Source organism: Bufo gargarizans, chromosome 5, assembly GCF_014858855.1.
Source record: "Bufo gargarizans isolate SCDJY-AF-19 chromosome 5, ASM1485885v1, whole genome shotgun sequence".
NCBI classification, from domain to species: domain Eukaryota; kingdom Metazoa; phylum Chordata; class Amphibia; order Anura; family Bufonidae; genus Bufo; species Bufo gargarizans.
The window spans coordinates 305,751,244-305,776,339 of NC_058084.1; positions in this window are offsets into that span (position 1 = coordinate 305,751,244).

Here is a 25,096-nt window from a genome sequence, read left to right on the forward strand (position 1 = left end):
ATTAGCTAAAAACTAAAATACATTTCATTAACTTTCCTTCATTGTGAATTTTAAAGATGCATTGATCTTGGGTACTGTCAGGCAGAGATAATAAGGTCTTAGCCTACCAGAACACTCCAACCATATTTCCCCTGTGGCATTAATCATGGATTTACAATATATCTCTTATATATATAAAAACTAGCAGAAGGACCCGGCTTTGCATATATTTCATCTATTTCATTTAACCCCTTAAGGACACAGGGCGTACCGGTACGCCCTATTTCCCGAGTCCTTAAGGACCAAGGGCGTACCGGTACGTCCTGACTTAAAATCGGCATTCCGGCGCCGCGGGGGTTAATCGGAACGGGATTTCGGCTGAAATCATTCAGCCGGCATCCCGTAACAACGCAGGGGGGAGTCATTTGACCCCCCCGTATCGGCGATCGCAGAAAACCGCAGGTCAATTCAGACCTGCGGTTTTCTGCGTTTCCGGTCCATTCGGGTGTCCGGTGACCCGATGAACCGGAAAAAGACTGCGATCGGTGGCGTAATTATACACCACCAATCGCAGTCCGAGGATTTGAGGAGGCGGTGCTGGCCCTGGTGCTGAACACTGCTGTCCAGGGTGCTGATTGGTGCAGGGGAGAGAGGCGCGAGATTCAAACTTCCTGCGCTCCTCTCTCCCCTCCTCTTCCTGTTCTGCACGAGCACCCGGCAGCATCGTCCAGCACCAGCTCCTGTGTCCCCCTAATCGCCATCCATCACCCTCCTGCACCCATCGCCACCCAGGTAGGTTAGGGTCAGTGAGGGAGAGGCATCGTTAGGCAGGGAAAGAAGGGAAAAGTTAGTTAGGAAAAAAAAAAAAAAAAAAAAACTTTTAACTTTTACACAAAACTTTTTTTGATCCATCTATCAGACCCCAGACCCCCCCCTGCCACTTGCCCCCCCCTACCAGCCCCCCACCACCACCAGCCCCCCCACCCCCTCCACCCATCCCCCCACCACTCCCCCCAACCCCCCCCCCCCACCACCACCACTAGCCCCCTCACCACCACTTTTTTTTCTGCGTTCGCTGACTGGTCGGCACTTTTTAGCGTCCGTCCACTGTTAGCGCATCGCCTGCCCCACCGCTGATCAGCGTTGTACCGCTAATCAGCAACTTTTTTTTTTTCCTAACACTTGCCCTTTTTTCCTTTTTTTAGTACGCGAACACCCGTTGCCCCCACACACACGCACATATAATAAAGTTTTACACACACGCACACCTACACGCACACACACCCATGGCCCGCCGGGTGTTCTCGGCCGAGGAGGCATATGCCCAGATTGCCTCCGACTCCGAGAGCCCCAGTGAGGATGAGGATGACCCCACATTCCTCTTATCATCAGCATCCTCCTCATCATCATCGGATGACGATGAGCCACCAAGGCGGCGGAGACGCCGCCAGGCGGAGCCAGGGGCCGCACATGCTAGGGATCCTGTGGCCCACCCTAGTACGAGCCGCCCTGGGGTTCGTACTGGTTTCCCGGCCCACCAAATAAGTTCACCGGAGACCCCTGCCGATGAACTTAGCTGGTGTCCCCCAGTGGACTTTGAGCCTGAGATTCCGGATTTCGCTGGCAATCCTGGAATCCAGATTCCCACAGTGGGGTTTACTGAAATTGACTATTTTAGTTTTTTTTTCAGTAACCCACTGGTGAATTTGATGGTGGAGCAGACGAATCTGTACGCCCAACAGTTCGTCGCTCAAAACCCAGGCTCAGTTTTGGCTAGACCCGGTGGCTGGACGCCGGTCAGTGCAGCCGAAATGAGGACATTTTGGGGCCTCGTGCTGCATATGGGTCTAGTCCAAAAACCCAGTGTCAGGCAATACTGGAGTGGGGACGTCCTGTACCAGACCCCACTGTACAGTATGGTCATGACACGCTCCCGGTTTGAGGCCATCCGGAAATGTCTGCATTATTCCGATAATGCAGCATGTCCACCCCGAGGTGATCCTGCCTATGACCGGCTGTATAAGATACGGCCTGTCATCGATCACTTTGGGGCCACATTTCAGCAGGCCTACGTACCTGGAAGGGAGGTCGCGGTTGATGAGTCGCTCATTGCGTTCAAGGGGAGACTCAGTTTCCGCCAATATATTCCCACAAAGCGAGCGAGGTATGGCGTGAAGCTATACAAAATTTGTGAGAGTACCTCAGGGTACACTTACAAATTTCGTGTGTACGAGGGGCGAGATTCCCGTATTCAACCCCCAGAATGTCCCCCCACTCTGGGTGTTAGCGGGAAACTCGTGTGGGACCTTATGTACCCACTGCTGGATAATGGTTACCACTTGTACGTGGATAACTTTTATACCAGCATTCCCTTGTTCAGGTCCCTTGCCGCCAGATCTACGTTCGCTTGTGGGACCGTGCGGAAAAATCAGCGCGGCCTCCCTGCCTACCCCCTCCAGGTACCTATCCCCAGGGGTGAGACCCGTGCACTTACCAGTGGAAACCTGTTGCTGGTCAGGTATAAGGACAAGAGGGATGTCCTTATGCTGTCCACAATCCACGGTAACGGCACCACCCCAGTCCCTGTGCGAGGTACCGCGGCAACGGTCCTCAAGCCCGATTGTATCGTCGACTACAATCGGTATATGGGAGGAGTTGATCTCTCGGATCAAGTCCTCACGCCATATAACGCCATGCGCAAAACCCGGGCATGGTACAAAAAAGTTGCGGTCTACTTGGTGCAGGTTGCCATGTACAACTCTTTTGTACTATCCCGAAGCGCTGGCAGCACAGGGACATTCCTCCAATTCTATGAGGCAGTCCTCAAGGACCTGATCTTTTCGGACCGGGAAAGAGCAGGCCGGAGTACCTCGGGAACTGGAGGCGCCCGGATCGTCCCTGGCCAACACTTTCCAGGTGTGGTCCCCCATACTGGAAAGAAGGGACGAACCCAAAAAAAGTGCAGAGTGTGTCGCAGGAGGGGGATACGGAAGGACACCACCACTCAGTGCGACACGTGCCCCGATCATCCGGGCCTCTGCGTTATCGATTGCTTCAGGGAGTATCACACTTCCATGGAGTACTAAATTTTTATAATCCCCAACAGTTCACTAGAGAACATAAAACACTATGGCTCTCAGACTTTGGAGACACGAAAACTATTTTTCTTTCCCCCAAAAATATTAGTTTTAGTGCAGGCATCCTCAAACTGCGGCCCTCCAGATGTTGTAAAACTATAACTCCCAGCATGCCCAGACAACCTACAGCCATCAGCAGGGCATGGTGGGAATTGTAGTTTTACAACATCTGGAGGGCCGCAGTTTTAGGATGCCTGCTTAGTGTCTCCAAAGTCTGAGAGCCATACATATTGGGCATCGTCGCGTGCGTAAAAGTCGTCGCTATAAAAATAACTTTTGACCAAACGCCTCGGATGAACGGTGTTAAAAATATAAAATAAAAACGGTGCCAAAACACCTATTTTTGGGCAAAATTTCAATTTAAATCCATTTTGCCGGTAATAAAGCAAGGGTTAACAGCCAAACAAAACTAAATATTTATTGCCCCGATTCTGTCGTTTGCAGAAACACCCCATATGTGGTCGTAAATGGCTATATAGCCGCACGGCAGGGCATAGAACGAAGGGAACGCCATACGGTTTCTGGAAGGCAGATTTTGATGGACAGTTTTTTTTTTGACACCATGTCCCATTAGAAGCCCCCCCTGATGTAGCCCAGACTAGAAACTCCAAAAAAGTGACCCCATCTAAGAAACTACACCCCTCAAGGTATTCAAAAGTTACTTTACAAACTATGTTAACCCTTTAGGTGTTCCACAAAACTAAATAGCGAATGTAGAAACAATTTTAGATTTTAATTTTTTGTTACATTGCCTCAAAAAAGAGTAATATAGAGCAACCAAAAATCTAATTTACCCCAAAAATAGTCCCAAAACAACAACCACCTTATCCCGTAGTTTCCTAGATGGGGTCACTTTTATGGAGTTTCTACTCTAGGGGTGCATCAGGGGGCTTGAAAGGGTACATGGTGTAAATAAACCAGTCCAGCAAAATCTGCCTTCCAAAAACCATATGGCGTTCCCCTTCTTCTATGTCCTGCCGTTTAGCCAAATAGTAGTTTACCACCACATATGGGGTGTTTCTGCAAACTACAGAATCAGGGCAACCCATTTTGAGTGTTGTTTGGCAGTTAACCCTTGTTTTACTCCTAGAAAAAATTGATTATATTGGAAAATTTTCCAAAAAATTGAAATTTCATAATTGTTTCTCCATCTGCCATTAACTCTTGTGGAACACCTAAAGGGTTAACAAAGTTTGTAAACCCAGTTTTGAATACCTTGAGGGGTGTACTTTCTTAGATGGAGTCACTTTTTTGAAATTTCTATTCTAGGGGTGCAACAGGGGGCTTCAAATGGGACATGGTATAAACAAAACCAGTCCTGCAAAATCTGCCTTCCAAAACCCATATGGTGTTCCCCTCCTTCTATGTGCTACCGTTCGGCCAAACAGTAGTTTACGACCACATATGGGGTGTTTTTGCAAACTACAGAATCAGGGCAACCCATTTTGAGTGTTGTTTGGCAGTTAACCCTTGTTTTACTCCTAGAAAAAATTGATTATATTGGAAAATTTTCCAAAAAATTGAAATTTCATAATTGTTTCTCCATCTGCCATTAACTCTTGTGGAACACCTAAAGGGTTAACAAAGTTTGTAAACCCAGTTTTGAATACCTTGAGGGGTGTACTTTCTTAGATGGAGTCACTTTTTTGAAATTTCTATTCTAGGGGTGCAACAGGGGGCTTCAAATGGGACATGGTATAAACAAAACCAGTCCTGCAAAATCTGCCTTCCAAAACCCATATGGTGTTCCCCTCCTTCTATGTGCTACCGTTCGGCCAAACAGTAGTTTACGACCACATATGGGGTGTTTTTGCAAACTACAGAATCAGGGCAACCCATTTTGAGTGTTGTTTGGCAGTTAACCCTTGTTTTACTCCTAGAAAAAATTGATTATATTGGAAAATTTTCCAAAAAATTGAAATTTCATAATTGTTTCTCCATCTGCCATTAACTCTTGTGGAACACCTAAAGGGTTAACAAAGTTTGTAAACCCAGTTTTGAATACCTTGAGGGGTGTACTTTCTTAGATGGAGTCACTTTTTTGAAATTTCTATTCTAGGGGTGCAACAGGGGGCTTCAAATGGGACATGGTATAAACAAAACCAGTCCTGCAAAATCTGCCTTCCAAAACCCATATGGTGTTCCCCTCCTTCTATGTGCTACCGTTCGGCCAAACAGTAGTTTACGACCACATATGGGGTGTTTTTGCAAACTACAGAATCAGGGCAACCCATTTTGAGTGTTGTTTGGCAGTTAACCCTTATTTTACTCCTGGAAAAAATTTATTATATTGGAAAATTTTCCAAAAAATAGAAATTTCAAAATTGTTTCTCCATCTGCCATTAACTCTTGTGGAACACCTAAAGGGTTAATAAAGTTTGAAAAAACAGTTTTGAATACCTTGAGGGGTGTAGTTTCTAGAATGGGGTCATTTTTGGGAGGTTTCTATTATCTAAGCCTCACAATATGACTTCAAACCTGAACTGGTCCATAAAAAGTGGGATTTTGAAGATTTCTCAAAAATTTCAAAATTTGCTTCTAAACTTCTAAGCCTTGTAACATCCCCAAAAAATAAAATATCATTCCCAAAATGCTACAAACATGAAGTAGACATATGGGGAATGTAAAGTCATCACAATTTTTGGGGGTATTACTATGTATTACAGAAGTAGAGAAACTGAAACTTTGAAATTTGCTAATTTTTCAAAATTTTTGGTAAAAAATGTATTTTTTTATGCAAAAAAAATAACTTTTTTGACCCAATTTTAGCAGTGTCATGAAGTACAATATGTGACGAAAAAACAATCTCAGAACGGCCTGGGTAAGTCAAAGCGTTTGAAAGTTATGAGCACTTAAAGTGACACTGGTCAGATTTGCCAAAAATGGCCCGGTCCTTAAGGTGAAAATGAGCCCGGTCCTTAAGGGGTTAATGTTTGTGTGTGTCGTTAAAAGATATCAACAGTATCCCCATAACAATAACCTCTACAGGACCCCGCCCCTTTAACAGTGAACGCCATAGTCCCCAACCCCTTTACACTGACGCCCCCACAGTTTCCCGCCACTTTAAAAAGGGACCTCTACAGCAGCCCATCCCCTTAACTTTGATCTTCACAGCAGCCTGCCCCTTTAACAGTGAGTTTCACAGTTCCCGCACCTTTAACATTGACCTCCACGGTGCCCGTCCCTTTAACAGTGACCTCTACAGTGCCCGCCCCTTTAATAGTGACCTCCACAGTGCCCGCCCCTTTATCAGTGACCTTCACAGCACCGGCCCCTTTAACTGTAACCTCCACAGCGCCCACCCCTTTAACTGTGACTTTCACAGTGCATGTCCCTCTAACAGTGACCTCCACAGTGCACGCTTCCTTAACAATGACCTCCACAGTACCCTCCCTTTTAACAGTGACCTTCACAGTGCCCGTTCCTTTAACAGTGATATTTACAGTGCCCGCCCATTTAACAGTGACCTCCACAGTATCCGCCCCTTTAACAGTGACATACACAGTGCCCGCCCCTTTAACAATGACCTCCGCAGTGCCCGCCCTTTTAATAGTGACCTCCACAGTGCCCGCCCCTTTAATTCTAGGGCTACACGACGACATGTCTCGCGGGAAATTTGTCTCAGCAACTTTTATAATGATAGGCTGTGCTGTAGTGCTGCTACATGCTGCGACACGACAGTCGCAAAAAATTCATCCAAAATGGATGCATGTAGCAGCGTAGTTGTGCCCTATGCATCGTGCGACTTATTGTAGTCCTGTAGCCCTAGCCTAAAGCTGACCTACAGCAGTGAAGAAAAATGGCTGGGTTGTTATGGAATCCTGGAGTAAAACTGCATGTATGGCAGATTGGATTTACTGTACATGAAAGGCTTGCTGGCTTCTATTGGCTAATGCATGTCATTTTGGGGAAATATCTCAGGAAGGGTCTAAAACCTTCCCAGACACCTGATGTACCTGTGTGCCAAATTTGGTGAAGATCGGTCTAGTCGTTTGGTCGCACATAAAGAACGTCTAGATAGAAAGACAGACAGAAAGAAACTCATTTTTATATATATATAAGGGATGAGTTTCTTTCGGTCTGTTCTTCATGCGCAACCAAATGACTGGACCGATCTTCACTAAATTTGTCAGGTGTCCAGGAAGGTTTTAGATCTCAGCTCTCTAGAACGTACCGTTCCCGAGATATTCCCAAAAAATTACCCACACTAGCCAAAACAAGCCTGCAAGTCTTTCTCTTCAAATCCCAAATGCCATAAACACAGTTTTACTCCAGGCTTGAAGTTTCCTGAGACTGGAGAAAATGGTTGGCACGGCAGGACATTGCAATAGCTTTATATGCAGATAAAGTGCTCCAATATACAAACCGGATTCCCAAAAAGTTGAGACACTATACAAATCGTGAATAAAAACTGAATGCAATGATGTGGAGGTGCCAACTTCTAATATTTTATTCAGAATAGAACATAAATCACGGAACAAAAGTTTAAACTGAGAAAATGTACCATTTTAAGGGAAAAATATGTTGAATCAAAATTTCATGGTGTCAACAAATCCCCAAAAAGTTGGGACAAGGCCATTTTCACCACTGTGTGGCATCTCCCCTTCTTCTTACAACACTCAACAGACGTCTGGGGACCGAGGAGACCAGTTTCTCAAGTTTAGAAATAGGAATTCTCTCCCATTCTTGTCTAATACAGGCCTCTAACTGTTCAATCGTCTTAGGTAGAGTTGAGCGAACACCTGGATGTTCGGGTTCGAGAAGTTCGGCCGAACATCCCGGAAATGTTCGGGTTCGGGATCCGAACCCGATCCGAACTTCGTCCCGAACCCGAACCCCATTGAAGTCAATGGGGACCCGAACTTTTCGGCACTAAAAAGGCTGTAAAACAGCCCAGGAAAGAGCTAGAGGGCTGCAAAAGGCAGCAACATGTAGGTAAATCCCCTGCAAACAAATGTGGATAGGGAAATGAATTAAAATAAAAATTAAATAAATAAAAATTAACCAAAATCAATTGGAGAGAGGTTCCATAGCAGAGAATCTGGCTTCCCGTCACCCACCACTGGAACAGTCCATTCTCAGATATTTAGGCCCCGGCACCCAGGCAGAGGAGAGAGGTCCCGTAACAGAGAATCTGTCTTCATGTCAGCAGAGAATTAGTCTGCATGTCATAGCAGAGAATGAGGCTTCACGTCAGCCACCACTGCAACAGTCCATTGGCATATATTTAGGCCCAGCACCCAGGCAGAGGAGGGAGGTCCCGTAACAGAGAATCTGTCTTCATGTCAGCAGAGAATTAGTCTGCATGTCATAGCAGAGAATGAGGCTTCACGTCAGCCACCACTGCAACAGTCCATTGGCATATATTTAGGCCCAGCACACACACAGGCAGAGGAGAGAGGTCCCGTAACAGAGAATCTGGCTTCATGTCAGCAGAGAATCAGTCTGCATGTCATAGCAGAGAATGAGGCTTCACGTCAGCCACCACTGCAACAGTCCATTGGCATATATTTAGGCCCAGCACACACACAGGCAGAGGAGAGAGGTCCCGTAACAGAGAATCTGGCTTCATGTCAGCAGAGAATCAGTCTGCATGTCATAGCAGAGAATGAGGCTTCACGTCAGCCACCACTGCAACAGTCCATTGGCATATATTTAGGCCCAGCACCCAGGCAGAGGAGGGAGGTCCCGTAACAGAGAATCTGTCTTCATGTCAGCAGAGAATTAGTCTGCATGTCATAGCAGAGAATGAGGCTTCACGTCAGCCACCACTGCAACAGTCCATTGGCATATATTTAGGCCCAGCACACACACAGGCAGAGGAGAGAGGTCCCGTAACAGAGAATCTGGCTTCATGTCAGCAGAGAATCAGTCTGCATGTCATAGCAGAGAATGAGGCTTCACGTCAGCCACCACTGCAACAGTCCATTGGCATATATTTAGGCCCAGCACACACACAGGCAGAGGAGAGAGGTCCCGTAACAGAGAATCTGGCTTCATGTCAGCAGAGAATCAGTCTGCATGTCATAGCAGAGAATGAGGCTTCACGTCAGCCACCACTGCAACAGTCCATTGGCATATATTTAGGCCCAGCACCACAGGCAGAGGAGAGAGGTCCCGTAACAGAGAATCTGGCTTCATGTCAGCAGAGAATCAGTCTGCATGTCATAGCAGAGAATGAGGCTTCACGTCAGCCACCACTGCAACAGTCCATTGGCATATATTTAGGCCCAGCACACCAGGCAGAGGAGAGAGGTCCCGTAACAGAGAATCTGGCTTCATGTCAGCAGAGAATCAGTCTGCATGTCATAGCAGAGAATGAGGCTTCACGTCAGCCCACCACTGCAACAGTCCATTGGCATATATTTAGGCCTAGCACACAGGCAGAGCAGAGAGGTCCCGTAACAGACAATCTGGCTTCATGTCAGCAGAGAATCAGTCTGCATGTCATAGCAGAGAATGAGGCTTCACGTCACCCACCACTGCAACAGTCCATTGGCATATATTTAGGCCTAGCACACAGGCAGAGCAGAGAGGTCCCGTAACAGACAATCTGGCTTCATGTCAGCAGAGAATCAGTCTGCATGTCATAGCAGAGAATGAGGCTTCACGTCACCCACCACTGCAACAGTCCATTGGCATATATTTAGGCCTAGCACCACAGGCAGAGCAGAGAGGTCCCGTAACAGAGAATCTGGCTTCATGTCAGCAGAGAATCAGTCTGCATGTCATAGCAGAGAATGAGGCTTCACGTCAGCCACCACTGCAACAGTCCATTGGCATATATTTAGGCCCAGCACACACAGGCAGAGGAGAGAGGTCCCGTAACAGAGAATCTGGCTTCATGTCAGCAGAGAATCAGTCTGCATGTCATAGCAGAGAATGAGGCTTCACGTCAGCCACCACTGCAACAGTCCATTGGCATATATTTAGGCCCAGCACACAGGCAGAGGAGAGAGGTCCCGTAACAGAGAATCTGTCTTCATGTCAGCAGAGAATCAGTCTGCATGTCATAGCAGAGAATGAGGCTTCACGTCAGCCACCACTGCAACAGTCCATTGGCATATATTTAGGCCCAGCACACACAGGCAGAGGAGAGAGGTCCCGTAACAGAGAATCTGGCTTCATGTCAGCAGAGAATCAGTCTGCATGTCATAGCAGAGAATGAGGCTTCACGTCAGCCCACCACTGCAACAGTCCATTGGCATATATTTAGGCCTAGCACACACAGGCAGAGGCAGAGAGGTCCCGTAACAGACAATCTGGCTTCATGTCAGCAGAGAATCAGTCTGCATGTCATAGCAGAGAATGAGGCTTCACGTCACCCACCACTGCAACAGTCCATTGGCATATATTTAGGCCTAGCACACAGGCAGAGCAGAGAGGTCCCGTAACAGACAATCTGGCTTCATGACAGCAGAGAATTAGTCTGCATGTCATAGCAGAGAATGAGGCTTCACGTCAGCCACCACTGCAACAGTCCATTGGCATATATTTAGGCCCAGCACCCAGGCAGAGGAGAGAGGTCCCGTAACAGACAATCTGGCTTCATGTCAGCAGAGAATTAGTCTGCATGTCATAGCAGAGAATCAGGCTTCACGTCAGCCACCACTGCAACAGTCCATTGTCATAAATTTAGGCCCAGCACCCAGGCAGAGGAGAGAGGTCCCGTAACAGACAATCTGGCTTCATGTCAGCAGAGAATTAGTCTGCATGTCATAGCAGAGAATGAGGCTTCACGTCAGCCACCACTGCAACAGTCCATTGGCATATATTTAGGCCTAGCACACAGGCAGAGCAGAGAGGTCCCGTAACAGACAATCTGGCTTCATGACAGCAGAGAATCAGTCTGCATGTCATAGCAGAGAATCAGGCTTCACGTCAGCCACCACTGCAACAGTCCATTGTCATAAATTTAGGCCCAGCACCCAGGCAGAGGAGAGAGGTCCCGTAACAGAGAATCTGGCTTCATGTCAGCAGAGAATCAGTCTTCATATCATAGCAGAGAATCAGGCTTCACGTCACCCACCACTGTAAGAGTCAATTTTCATAAATTTAGGCCCAGAACCCAGGCAGAGGAGAAAGGTCCCGTAACAGACAATCTGGCTTCATGTCAGCAGAGAATCAGTCTTCATATCATAGCCTAGAATCAGGCTTCACGTCACCCACCACTGTAAGAGTCAATTTTCATAAATTTAGGCCCAGAACCCAGGCAGAGGAGAAAGGTCCCGTAACAGACAATCTGGCTTCATGTCAGCAGAGAATCAGTCTTCATATCATAGCAGAGAATCAGGCTTCACGTCACCCACCACTGCAACAGTCAATTGTCATAAATTTAGGCCCAGCACCCAGGCAGAGGAGAGAGCTCCCGTAACAGAGGATCTGGCTTCATGTCAGCAGAGAATCAGTCTGCATGTCATAGCAGAGAATGAGGCTTCACGTCACCCACCACTGCAACAGTCCATTGGCATATATTTAGGCCTAGCACACAGGCAGAGCAGAGAGGTCCCGTAACAGACAATCTGGCTTCATGTCAGCAGAGAATCAGTCTGCATGTCATAGCAGAGAATGAGGCTTCACGTCACCCACCACTGCAACAGTCCATTGGCATATATTTAGGCCTAGCACACAGGCAGAGCAGAGAGGTCCCGTAACAGACAATCTGGCTTCATGACAGCAGAGAATCAGTCTGCATGTCATAGCAGAGAATGAGGCTTCACGTCACCCACCACTGCAACAGTCCATTGGCATATATTTAGGCCTAGCACACAGGCAGAGCAGAGAGGTCCCGTAACAGACAATCTGGCTTCATGTCAGCAGAGAATCAGTCTGCATGTCATAGCAGAGAATGAGGCTTCACGTCACCCACCACTGCAACAGTCCATTGGCATATATTTAGGCCTAGCACACAGGCAGAGCAGAGAGGTCCCGTAACAGACAATCTGGCTTCATGACAGCAGAGAATCAGTCTGCATGTCATAGCAGAGAATGAGGCTTCACGTCACCCACCACTGCAACAGTCCATTGGCATATATTTAGGCCTAGCACACAGGCAGAGCAGAGAGGTCCCGTAACAGACAATCTGGCTTCATGTCAGCAGAGAATCAGTCTGCATGTCATAGCAGAGAATGAGGCTTCACGTCACCCACCACTGCAACAGTCCATTGGCATATATTTAGGCCTAGCACACAGGCAGAGCAGAGAGGTCCCGTAACAGACGATCTGGCTTCATGTCAGCAGAGAATCAGTCTGCATGTCATAGCAGAGAATCAGGCTTCACGTCAGCCACCACTGCAACAGTCCATGGTCATAAATTTAGGCCCAGCACCCAGGCAGAGGAGAGAGGTCCCGTAACAGACAATCTGGCTTCATGTCAGCAGAGAATTAGTCTGCATGTCATAGCAGAGAATCAGGCTTCATGTCAGCCACCACTGCAACAGTCCATTGGCATATATTTAGGCCTAGCACACAGGCAGAGGAGAGGTTCATTCAACTTTGGGTAGCATCGCAATATAATGGTAAAATGAAAATAAAAATAGGATTGAATGAGGAAGTGCCCTGGAGTCCAATAATATATGGTTATGGGGAGGTAGTTAATGTCTAATCTGGACAAGGGACGGACAGGTCCTGTGGGATCCATGCCTGGTTCATTTTTATGAACGTCAGCTTGTCCACATTGGCTGTAGACAGGCGGCTGCGTTTGTCTGTAATGACGCCCCCTGCCGTGCTGAATACACGTTCAGACAAAACGCTGGCTGCCGGGCAGGCCAGCACCTCCAAGGCATAAAAGGCTAGCTCTGGCCACGTGGACAATTTAGAGACCCAGAAGTTGAATGGGGCCGAACCATCAGTCAGTACGTGGAGGGGTGTGCACACGTACTGTTCCACCATGTTAGTGAAATGTTGCCTCCTGCTAACACGTTGCGTATCAGGTGGTGGTGCAGTTAGCTGTGGCGTGTTGACAAAAGTTTTCCACATCTCTGCCATGCTAACCCTGCCCTCAGAGGAGCTGGCCGTGACACAGCTGCCTTGGCGACCTCTTGCTCCTCCTCTGCCTTGGCCTTGGGCTTCCACTTGTTCCCCTGTGACATTTGGGAATGCTCTCAGTAGCGCGTCTACCAACGTGCGCTTGTACTCGCGCATCTTCCTATCACGCTCCAGTGCAGGAAGTAAGGTGGGCACATTGTCTTTGTAGCGTGGATCCAGCAGGGTGGCAACCCAGTAGTCCGCACAGGTTAAAATGTGGGCAACTCTGCTGTCGTTGCGCAGGCACTGCAGCATGTAGTCGCTCATGTGTGCCAGGCTGCCCAGGGGTAAGGACAAGCTGTCCTCTGTGGGAGGCGTATCGTCATCGTCCTGCCTTTCCCCCCAGCCACGCACCAGTGATGGACCCGAGCTGCGTTGGGTGCCACCCCGCTGTGACCATGCTTCATCCTCATCCTCCTCCACCTCCTCCTCATCCTCGTCCTCCTCGTCCTCCAGTAGTGGGCCCTGGCTGGCCACATTTGTACCTGGCCTCTGCTGTTGCAAAAAACCTCCCTCTGAGTCACTTCGAAGAGACTGGCCTGAAAGTGCTAAAAATGACCCCTCTTCCTCATCCTCCTCCTCCTCCTGGGCCACCTCCTGTTCCATCATCGCCCTAAGTGTTTTCTCAAGGAGACATAGAAGTGGTATTGTAACGCTGATAACGGTGTCATCGCCACTGGCCATGTTGGTGGAGTACTCGAAACAGCGCAACAGGGCACACAGGTCTCGCATGGAGGCCCAGTCATTGGTGGTGAAGTGGTGCTGTTCTGTAGTGCGACTGACCCGTGCGTGCTGCAGCTGAAACTCCACTATGGCCTGCTGCTGCTCGCACAGTCTGTCCAGCATGTGCAAGGTGGAGTTCCACCTGGTGGGCACGTCGCATATGAGGCGGTGAGCGGGAAGGCCGAAGTTACGCTGTAGCGCAGACAGGCGAGCAGCGGCAGGATGTGAACGCCGGAAGCGCGAACAGACGGCCCGCACTTTATGCAGCAGCTCTGACATGTCGGGGTAGTTGTGAATGAACTTCTGCACCACCAAATTCAGCACATGCGCCAAGCAAGGGATGTGCGTCAAATTGGCTAGTCCCAGAGCTGCAACGAGATTTCGCCCATTATCACACACCACCAGGCCGGGCTTGAGGCTCACCGGCAGCAACCACTCGTCGGTCTGTTGTTCAATACCCCGCCACAACTCCTGTGCGGTGTGGGGCCTGTCCCCCAAACATATGAGTTTCAGAATGGCCTGCTGACGTTTACCCCGGGCTGTGCTGAAGTTGGTGGTGAAGGTGTGTGGCTGACTGGATGAGCAGGTGGAAGAAGAGGAGGAGGAAGCCGAGAAGGAGGAGGTGGCAACAGGAGGCAAAGAATGTTGCCCTGCGATCCTTGGCGGCGGCAGGACGTGCGCCAAACAGCTCTCCGCCTGGGGCCCAGCTGCCACTACATTTACCCAGTGTGCAGTTAGGGAGATATAGCGTCCCTGGCCGTGCTTACTGGTCCACGTATCTGTGGTTAGGTGGACCTTGCTACAGATGGCGTTGCGCAGTGCACACTTGATTTTATGGGATACTTGGTTGTGCAGGGAAGGCACGGCTCTCTTGGAGAAGTAGTGCCGGCTGGGAACAACATACTGTGGGACAGCAAGCGACATGAGCTGTTTGAAGCTGTCTGTGTCCACCAGCCTAAATGACAGCATTTCATAGGCCAGTAGTTTAGAAATGCTGGCATTCAGGGCCAGGGATCGAGGGTGGCTAGGTGGGAATTTACGCTTTCTATCAAATGTTTGTGAGATGGAGAGCTGAACGCTGGCGTGTGACATGGTTGAGACGCTTGGTGACGGAGGTGGTGGTGGTGGTGTTGGTGGTACATCCCCTGTTTGCTGGGCGGCAGGTGCCAACGTTCCTCCAGAGGCGGAGGAAGAGGCCGAGGCGGCAGCAGCAGAATAGGCCGAGGCGGCAGCAGCAGAAGAGGTAGCAGGGGGAGCCTGAGTGACTTCCTTGGTTTTAAGGTGTTTACTCCACTGCAGTTCATGCTTTGCATGCAGGTGCCTGGTCATGCAGGTTGTGCTCAGGTTCAGAACGTTAATGCCTCGCTTCAGGCTCTGATGGCACAGCGTGCAAACCACTCGGGTCTTGTCGTCAGCACATTGTTTGAAGAAGTGCCATGCCAGGGAACTCCTTGAAGCTGCCTTTGGGGTGCTCGGTCCCAGATGGCGGCGGTCAGTAGCAGGCGGAGTCTCTTGGCGGCGGGTGTTCTGCTTTTGCCCACTGCTCCCTCTTTTGCTACGCTGTTGGCTCGGTCTCACCACTGCCTCTTCCTCCGAACTGTGAAAGTCAGTGGCACGACCTTCATTCCATGTGGGGTCTAGGACCTCATCGTCCCCTGCATCGTCTTCCACCCAGTCTTGATCCCTGACCTCCTGTTCAGTCTGCACACTGCAGAAAGACGCAGCAGTTGGCACCTGTGTTTCGTCATCATCAGAGACATGCTGAGGTGGTATTCCCATGTCCTCATCATCAGGAAACATAAGTGGTTGTGCGTCAGTGCATTCTATGTCTTTCACCGCTGGGGAAGGGCTAGGTGGATGCCCTTGGGAAACCCTGCCAGCGGAGTCTTCAAACAGCATAAGAGACTGCTGCATAACTTGAGGCTGAGACAGTTTCCCTGGTATGCATGGGGGTGATGTGACAGACTGATGGGGTTGGTTTTCAGGCGCCATCTGTGCGCTTTCTGCAGAAGACTGGGTGGGAGATAATGTGAACGTGCTGGATCCACTGTCGGCCACCCAATTGACTAATGCCTGTACCTGCTCAGGCCTTACCATCCTTAGAACGGCATTGGGCCCCACCATATATCGCTGTAAATTCTGGCGGCTACTGGGACCTGAGGTAGTTGGTACACTAGGACGTGTGGATGTGGCAGAACGGCCACGTCCTCTCCCAGCACCAGAGGGTCCACTAACACCACCACGACCATGTCCACGTCCGCGTCCCTTACTAGATGTTTTTCTCATTGTTATGGTTCACCACAACAACAAATATATTATTTGGCCCAATGTATTGTATTCAAATTCAGCGGGATATAAATTTGAGGCCTAGTATTTAGGCGCTGGGTGACCGGTATGGATTTAGTGACAGAATTAGACTTGGAAATGCACAGAAGCGTGTGTGTGAAGTTATTCTGAATGACCCTATGTGCACCTTCAATATTATATACCCTTTTAGGGATAGATTTCAAATAGCTCTGATATAGCAGAAACCACTAAATTATGAAATTGCTAAATTGGGAATTGTACTTCAACCCAGAACAAAAAATGTGCTTTGACGGACACTAAATATCTTGCCCAGCAACAACAGTACAGCGGTGGGTAACGAGAGATTTAGAGGGATTTAAATTTGAGGCCTAGTATTTAGGCGCTGGGTCACCGGTATGGATTTAGTGACAGAATTAGACTTGGAAATGCACAGAAGCGTGTGTGTGAAGTTATTCTGAATGACCCTATGTGCACCTTCAATATTATATACCCTTTTAGGGATAGATTTCAAATAGCTCTGATATAGCAGAAACCACTAAATTATGAAATTGCTAAATTGGGAATTGTACTTCAACCCAGAACAAAAAATGTGCTTTGACGGACACTAAATATCTTGCCCAGCAACAACAGTACAGCGGTGGGTAACGAGAGATTTAGAGGGATTTAAATTTGAGGCCTAGTATTTAGGCGCTGGGTGACAGGTATGGGTTTAGTGACAGAATTAGACTTGAAAATACACAGTAGCGGGTGTGTGTGAAGTTATTCTGAATGACCCAATGTGCACCTTCAATATTATATACCCTTTTTGGGATAGATTTCAAATAGCTCTGATATAGCAGGAACCACTAAATTATGAAATTGCTAAATTGGGAATTGTACTTCAACCCAGAACAAAAAATGTGCTTTGACGGACACTAAATATCTTGCCCAGCAACAACAGTACAGCGGTGGGTAACGAGAGATTTAGAGGGATTTAAATTTGAGGCCTAGTATTTAGGCGCTGGGTCACCGGTATGGATTTAGTGACAGAATTAGACTTGGAAATGCACAGAAGCGTGTGTGTGAAGTTATTCTGAATGACCCTATGTGCACCTTCAATATTATATACCCTTTTAGGGATAGATTTCAAATAGCTCTGATATAGCAGAAACCACTAAATTATGAAATTGCTAAATTGGGAATTGTACTTCAACCCAGAACAAAAAATGTGCTTTGACGGACACTAAATATCTTGCCCAGCAACAACAGTACAGCGGTGGGTAACGAGAGATTTAGAGGGATTTAAATTTGAGGCCTAGTATTTAGGCGCTGGGTCACCGGTATGGATTTAGTGACAGAATTAGACTTGGAAATGCACAGAAGCGTGTGTGTGAAGTTATTCTGAATGACCCTATGTGCACCTTCAATATTATATACCCTTTTAGGGATAGATTTCAAATAGCTCTGATATAGCAGAAACCACTAAATTATGAAATTGCTAAATTGGGAATTGTACTTCAACCCAGAACAAAAAATGTGCTTTGACGGACACTAAATATCTTGCCCAGCAACAACAGTACAGTGGTGGGTAACGAGAGATTTAGAGGGATTTAAATTTGAGGCCTAGTATTTAGGCGCTGGGTCACCGGTATGGATTTAGTGACAGAATTAGACTTGGAAATGCACAGAAGCGTGTGTGTGAAGTTATTCTGAATGACCCTATGTGCACCTTCAATATTATATACCCTTTTAGGGATAGATTTCAAATAGCTCTGATATAGCAGAAACCACTAAATTATGAAATTGCTAAATTGGGAATTGTACTTCAACCCAGAACAAAAAATGTGCTTTGACGGACACTAAATATCTTGCCCAGCAACAACAGTACACCGGTGGGTAACGAGAGATTTAGAGGGAATTAAATTTGAGGCCTAGTATTTAGGCGCTGGGTCACCGGTATGGATTTAGTGACAGAATTAGACTTGGAAATACACAGTAGCGGGTGTGTGTGAAGTTATTCTGAATGACCCTATGTGCACCTTCAATATTATATACCCTTTTAGGGATAGATTTCAAATAGCTCTGATATAGCAGAAACCACTAAATTATGAAATTGCTAAATTGGGAATTGTACTTCAACCCAGAACAAAAAATGTGCTTTGACGGACACTAAATATCTTGCCCAGCAACAACAGTACAGCGGTGGGTAACGAGAGATTTAGAGGGAATTAAATTTGAGGCCTAGTATTTAGGCGCTGGGTCACCGGTATGGATTTAGTGACAGAATTAGACTTGGAAATGCACAGAAGCGTGTGTGTGAAGTTATTCTGAATGACCCTATGTGCACCTTCAATATTATATACCCTTTTTGGGATAGATTTCAAATAGCTCTGATATAGCAGGAACCACTAAATTATGAAATTGCTAAATTGGGAATTGTACTTCAACCCAGAACAAAAAATGTGCTTTGACGGGCACTAAATAACTTTCCCAGCTACAACAGGACAACGGTAACGAGAGATTTAGAGGGATTTAAATTTGAGGCCTAGTATTTAGGCGCTGGGTGACAGGTATGGGTTTAGTGACAGAATTAGACTTGGAAATACACAGTAGCGGGTGTGTGTGAAGTTATTCTGAATGACCCTATGTGCACCTTCAATATTATATACCCTTTTTGGGATAGATTTCAAATAGCTCTGATATAGCAGAAACCACTAAATTATGAAATTGCTAAATTGGGAATTGTACTTCAACCCAGAACAAAAAATGTGCTTTGACGGACACTAAATATCTTGCCCAGCAACAACAGTACAGCGGTGGGTAACGAGAGATTTAGAGGGAATTAAATTTGAGGCCTAGTATTTAGGCGCTGGGTCACCGGTATGGATTTAGTGACAGAATTAGACTTGGAAATACACAGTAGCGGGTGTGTGTGAAGTTACTCTGAATGACCCTATGTGCACCTTCAATATTATATACCCTTTTTGGGATAGATTTCAAAGAGCTCTGATATAGCAGGAACCACTAAATTATGAAATTGCTAAATTGGGAATTGTATTTCAACCCAGAACAAGAAATGTGCTTGAACGGACACTAAATAACTCGCCCAGCTACAGCACTAGGGACAGATTTAGCTGGATATAAATTTGAGGCCTAGTATTTAGGCGCTGGGTGACCGGTATGGATTTAGTGACAGAATTAGACTGGGATATGGCCAAAAAATGAACAGACTATTGCTGGTTAAATGCACTTGGTGTGACAGCTTCACCCTGATGTAGGCTTTAGCCAAAAAACAACCACACCATTGAGGGTTAAATGCACTTGGTGACAGGCGCAGCTTGCCCCTGATTTTGTATATGGCCAAAAAATGAACAGACTATTGCTGGTTAAATGCACTTGGTGTGACAGCTTCACCCTGATGTAGGCTTTAGCCAAAAAACAACCACACCATTGAGGGTTAAATGCACTTGGTGACAGGCGCAGCTTGCCCCTGATTTTGTATATGGCCAAAAAATGAACAGACTATTGCTGGTTAAATGCACTTGGTGTGACAGCTTCACCCTGATGTAGGCTTTAGCCAAAAAACAACCACACCATTGAGGGTTAAATGCACTTGGTCGCAGCTTGTGCTGGCGCACCACAAGACACAAAATGGCCGCCGATCACCCCAGAAAAATGAGACTGACAAACGGTCTGTGCAGCCTAAAAACAGTGAGCAATTGAGGATCAGCAGCTCAATGATCCACAGCTGCAGATCGATCAGTTAATCAAGTCCTTTGGAGGAGTTAATCTGCCTAATCTCGCCCTACTGTCGCAGCCGCAACCTCTCCCTACGCTAATCAGAGCAGAGTGACGGGCGGCGCTATGTGACTCCAGCTTAAATAGAGGCTGGGTCACATGGTGCTCTGGCCAATCACAGCCATGCCAATAGTAGGCATGGCTGTGATGGCCTCTTGGGGCAAGTAGTATGACGCTTGTTGATTGGCTGCTTTGCAGCCTTTCAAAAAGCGCCAAGAAAGCGTCACAAAAGCGCGAAGAAAGCGACGAACACCGAACCCGAACCCGGACTTTTACGAAAATGTCCGGGTTCGGGTCCGTGTCACGGACACCCCAAAATTCGGTACGAACCCGAACTATACAGTTCGAGTTCGCTCATCCCTAGTCTTAGGCCTTCTTTGTTGCACCTTCCTCTTTATGATGCGCCAAATGTTCTCTATAGGTGAAAGATCTGGACTGCAGACTGGCCATTTCAGTACCCGGATCCTTCTCCTATGCAGCCATGATGTTGTGATTGATGCAGAATGTGGTCTGGCATTATCTTCAGGGTCTTCCCTGAAAGAGATGACGTCTGGATGGGAGCATATGTTGTTCTAGAACCTGAATATATTTTTCTGCATTGATGGTGCCTTTCCAGACATGCAAGCTGCCTATGCCACGCACACTTATGCAACCCCATACCATCAGAGATGCAGGCTTCTGATCTGAGCGTTGATAACAACTTGGGTTGTCCTTGTCCTCTTTGGTCCGGATGACATGGCATCCCAGATTTCCAAAAAGAACTTCGAATGGTGACTTGTCTGACCACAGAACAGTCTTCCATTTTGCCACACTCCATTTTAAATGATCCCTGGCCCAGTGAAAACGCCTGAGCTTGTGGATCTTGCTTAGAAATGACTTCTTCTTTGCACTGTAGAGTTTCAGCTGGCAACGGCGGATGGCACGGTGGATTGTGTTCACTGACAATGGTTTCTGGAAATATTCCTGAGCCCATTCTGTGATTTCCTTTACAGTAGCATTCCTGTTTGTGGTGCAGTGTCGTTTAAGGGCCCGCAGATCACGGGCATCCAGTATGGTTTTACGGCCTTGACCCTTACGCACAGAGATTGTTCCAGATTCTCTGAATCTTCGGATGATGTTATGCACAGTTGATGATGATAGATGCAAAGTCTTTGCAATTTTTCGCTGGGTAACACCTTTCTGATATTGCTCCACTATCTTTCTGCGCAACATTGTGGGAATTGGTGATCCTCTACCCATCTTGGCTTCTGAGAGACACTGCCACTCTGAGAAGCTCTTTTTATACCCAATCATGTTGCCAATTGACTTAATTAGTGTTAATTGGTCTTCCAGCTCTTCGTTATGCTAAAATTTACTTTTTCCAGCCTCTTATTGCTACTTGTCCCAACTTTTTTGGGATTTGTTGACACCGTGAAATTTTGAATCAACGTATTTTTCCTTTAAAATGATACATTTACTCGGATTAAACGTTTGATCTGTCATCTACGTTCTATTACAAATAAAATATTGACATTTGCCATCTCCACATCATTGCATTCAGTTTTTATTCACGATTTGTATAGTGTCCCAAATTTTTGGAATCCGGTTTGTATTTGCGATTGCGAAATCGTCACTAATGATGCAAATATTTTGGCGCAATGACTACTTATTAGTAATTGGTGCACTATGTATTGTTGTATTTGAGATTTCTTATTGTAGCCACCACATTTAAATATGAGTGGATGAAATAATTTCCGAGACGTGTGAACACAGCTGTACAGCTTGTCACAAGAGAAGAAGTGGTGTAAAATGAAGGCTTGAAATTATGGAGTACATGTCAATATAAGTAATTTACTGAAAACGACAGTGAATGTAATCCAAGAGTTTTTTTTTTGTTTTGTTTTTTATTTCATAATATTTTGAGCCAAGAGGAGCGATAAGAAAGGATACATGTTCAGCTAGTTTCCTTGTGATACACAACCTCTAGTATTTCTTACGGTGCATTCTCTAGGGTGACCTCATATGCGGTGCACCTGTAAAGTACGTCCTTTTAACGATCATTGGATGTTGTGTCAGATATCAAAACTCTTTCAAGCTTGTTGAAGGATTTATTTGATGTGATTTACAACACATGGCTTCTTTATATGTGCCTATCATTTACATCAGTTCTTGCCTGGCTGAGTTTTATGATCAAGTAATTTTTGAAAAGATGCATCTCCATTGTATACAGAGCCTGTCTCATCCATCACACTTACAAGGGCTAGATAAAGGGTCTCCTTCACAAGGGTACATCAAATCACCTTTTTACTACACCAGAATAGGAAATCATTAAACCAGAGGATTATAATAAAACTCCCGTTGGTATAAAATCAGACCTAGCATTTCTGCTGAGATTTAATTAAAGAGGGGAAGTCAACTTATTAAATATAATTGAGAGAATATTGACCAGAGCAATGTCAAACTTACATTAGAAAAGATATTACCATTTCAAGTCAGAATTTCCGATGCAGGCTCAGCGTTTTAATGCAGAGAGAGACTTTTGCCATTTCTCTTTGTTTTCTGATACCTAAAAACTCTCTGATCAAAATATTAAGTAGTCCACATTCATTTTTCATTATCACTGTGCTTCTCAGCTTCAAAAGCTATACAGTATATACCCTTCCCCCATTAAAAACCGAAGGCTGAAAAACTGAATGTGTTCTAGCCAGACCTATGAAATAGGACTGGAGAATTTCATTAAAACATCCAGGACTTTGCAGCTTTCCCATAGATTAAAATTTATCGCATTGTAAAGGCGCCAAAAACCAATTTTTATTCTTTTCTTCAGTGTCTACCTTTCTTCTCTTTGGCTTCACATATCTACGTACCAGGAATCCACATTACATGTTATACTTTAGTGTGTATTTACCGCTCTGCTTTACATGTCTGTAAATGATCACTTGACACTGCTGCTGAGATAATATGGAAGGAATAAAAACAGAAGTCACTGCCTTGGAAACATAATGTTTATTCTGAAACAAAAAGATTTTAATGAAAGAATTGAGTTATTTTGATATCAACCCCAAGGAAGGGGTGGATAATGCGGTCCACACCCCTATTTCCACCACAGGTGAGCACAGCTGGAAGTGCTCGGGCTGGCATAAAGCACCTCCCAGGGTGTCAGTCTAGGGGAAGGAGATTCGTTGTGCCACAGGGTCCTGCTGGAGACTCTGTATTAGTGGTCTCAGCCGGGCTGGTTGAGAGACCATGGGGCTAGGTGCTAGCCGGAGCATTGGGGGACGCCGTGATGCCTGGGTGCAAGGGTCACGAGGCAGGAGTCGGAGGGACTACGGGGCCACACTCTCCCATAAAGGTACTGTATGTGAAACCGTGTGTGAACAGAGCTCTCTACAGCCAGGCGGCTGTGGGACACTGGGCTGGGAAAGCCACTTGTAGTTATCGTGTGCGAACGGTGCTTTAAGTAAGGTAGGACGATACCTTGTTTAGTTAGAGCCCAGCCGGACAGGTGTTTATTTTGTATTATTTATGTTTGTTTTGCTGAGGTGCCAAATAAAAGCTATGTTTGGACCTTAAACATGGTGTCTGGCAAAGATACTTGTGTGAATGACCCCTGGAGAAGAGCTAACCCCCCATAACGTATACAGTACTATATTTACAGTAATGCTTGTGTAAATGTCTTATTTGGTACAACGTGCCGTCTTTAATTCCGTCACTGGAGCGTGATCGTAAGATACACAAGTACATCATATTGTTGTGAACTTGTGACATCACAGCACTATGTATGTAGCATGTATGTATGGACAGCAGAACCTATCAGCTACACTATATCACTATCTAACCTACACTGACTATCTGTATTATATATATAAGCTAACTAACAATCTAATGTAATGACACAAAAAAAGCAGAGAGCACAACAATAACACTGCTGTCTCTCTCAGATCTGCTAAATACTGCATGCTGGGGAGGTTCTTATATAGTAAGGGGTAGGCAACTTTCCTATTGGTTGCTAGAGATGTTCCTAAGCTCAGACAAAGACATTATAGCCTTTTCATTGGCCTACAAGCAAGAAGGGAGGTTACTGATGAAAAAAAAAATCTTGAATATTCGAAATGACAAATATATATCTTTATATTCTAAATATTCGCAAATTCTCAAAGTGCCGATATTCACTATTAATATTCGAATATTCACGCCCAACACTAATGAACGACTACATGCTGCAGTGCCTGTGCAACGATCGCCGAGTTGCCCACATTCTAACCAGTGCTGATTATTGGGTGGCCACCATGAAGGAAGAGGTCGCCAACGCAGCTGGGGCACCGCCAGCACCTCAGAAGGCAGGGTTAGCAGGGCCGAAATGTGGAAAAGCTTTGTCAGCATGCCACAACAACCAGCACCACCAGCTGATATGGAATGTCTTAGCAGGAGGCAGCATTTCAGCAATATGGTGGAGCAGTATGTGTGCACACGCCTACACTTAGTGACTGATGGGTCTGCCCCCTTCAACTTCTGGGTCTCCAAATTGGGCACATGGCCTGAGCTGGCACTTGGAGGTGCTGGCCTGCCCTGCAGCCGGTGTATTGTCTGAATGTGTGTTTAGCACGGCAGGGGGCGTCATCACAGACAAGCGCAGCCGCCTGTCTACAGCCAATGTGGGCAAGCTCACATTCATTAAACGGAACCAAGCATGGATTCCACAGGACTTGTCCGTACCTTGTGCAGAATAGACAAGTATAACAGCCACACCCAGCCATTGTTATACTCTAGCGTCACTTTCTCCTTGTTTTCTTTTTTATATTTCCCAATGTTTTGGGGGTATTCCCAAATTATTTTTTTTTAAACTGCAAAAATAGTGTTGGCTACCTCCTCCTCCACCACCACCACTTCCATCTACAACGCCACGTCCACCGCCTCCTCAACCTCCTACTTCACTTTGACCTCCGCCTCATAGTTCAAGATCATTATATTTTACTTTTACTTTTATCTTATGTTACCTGTATTTGAATTAATTTCCCTATCCACTTTTGTTTGCACTTGCCATGCTCTTGCCTATATTTTGCTTCCTTTTGCGGCCCTCTAGCCCTTTCTATGACTTTTTAAGAGCCATTTTAGTGCCCCAAAGTTCGGGTTCCTATTGACTTCAATGGGGTTCAGGGTCATATTCG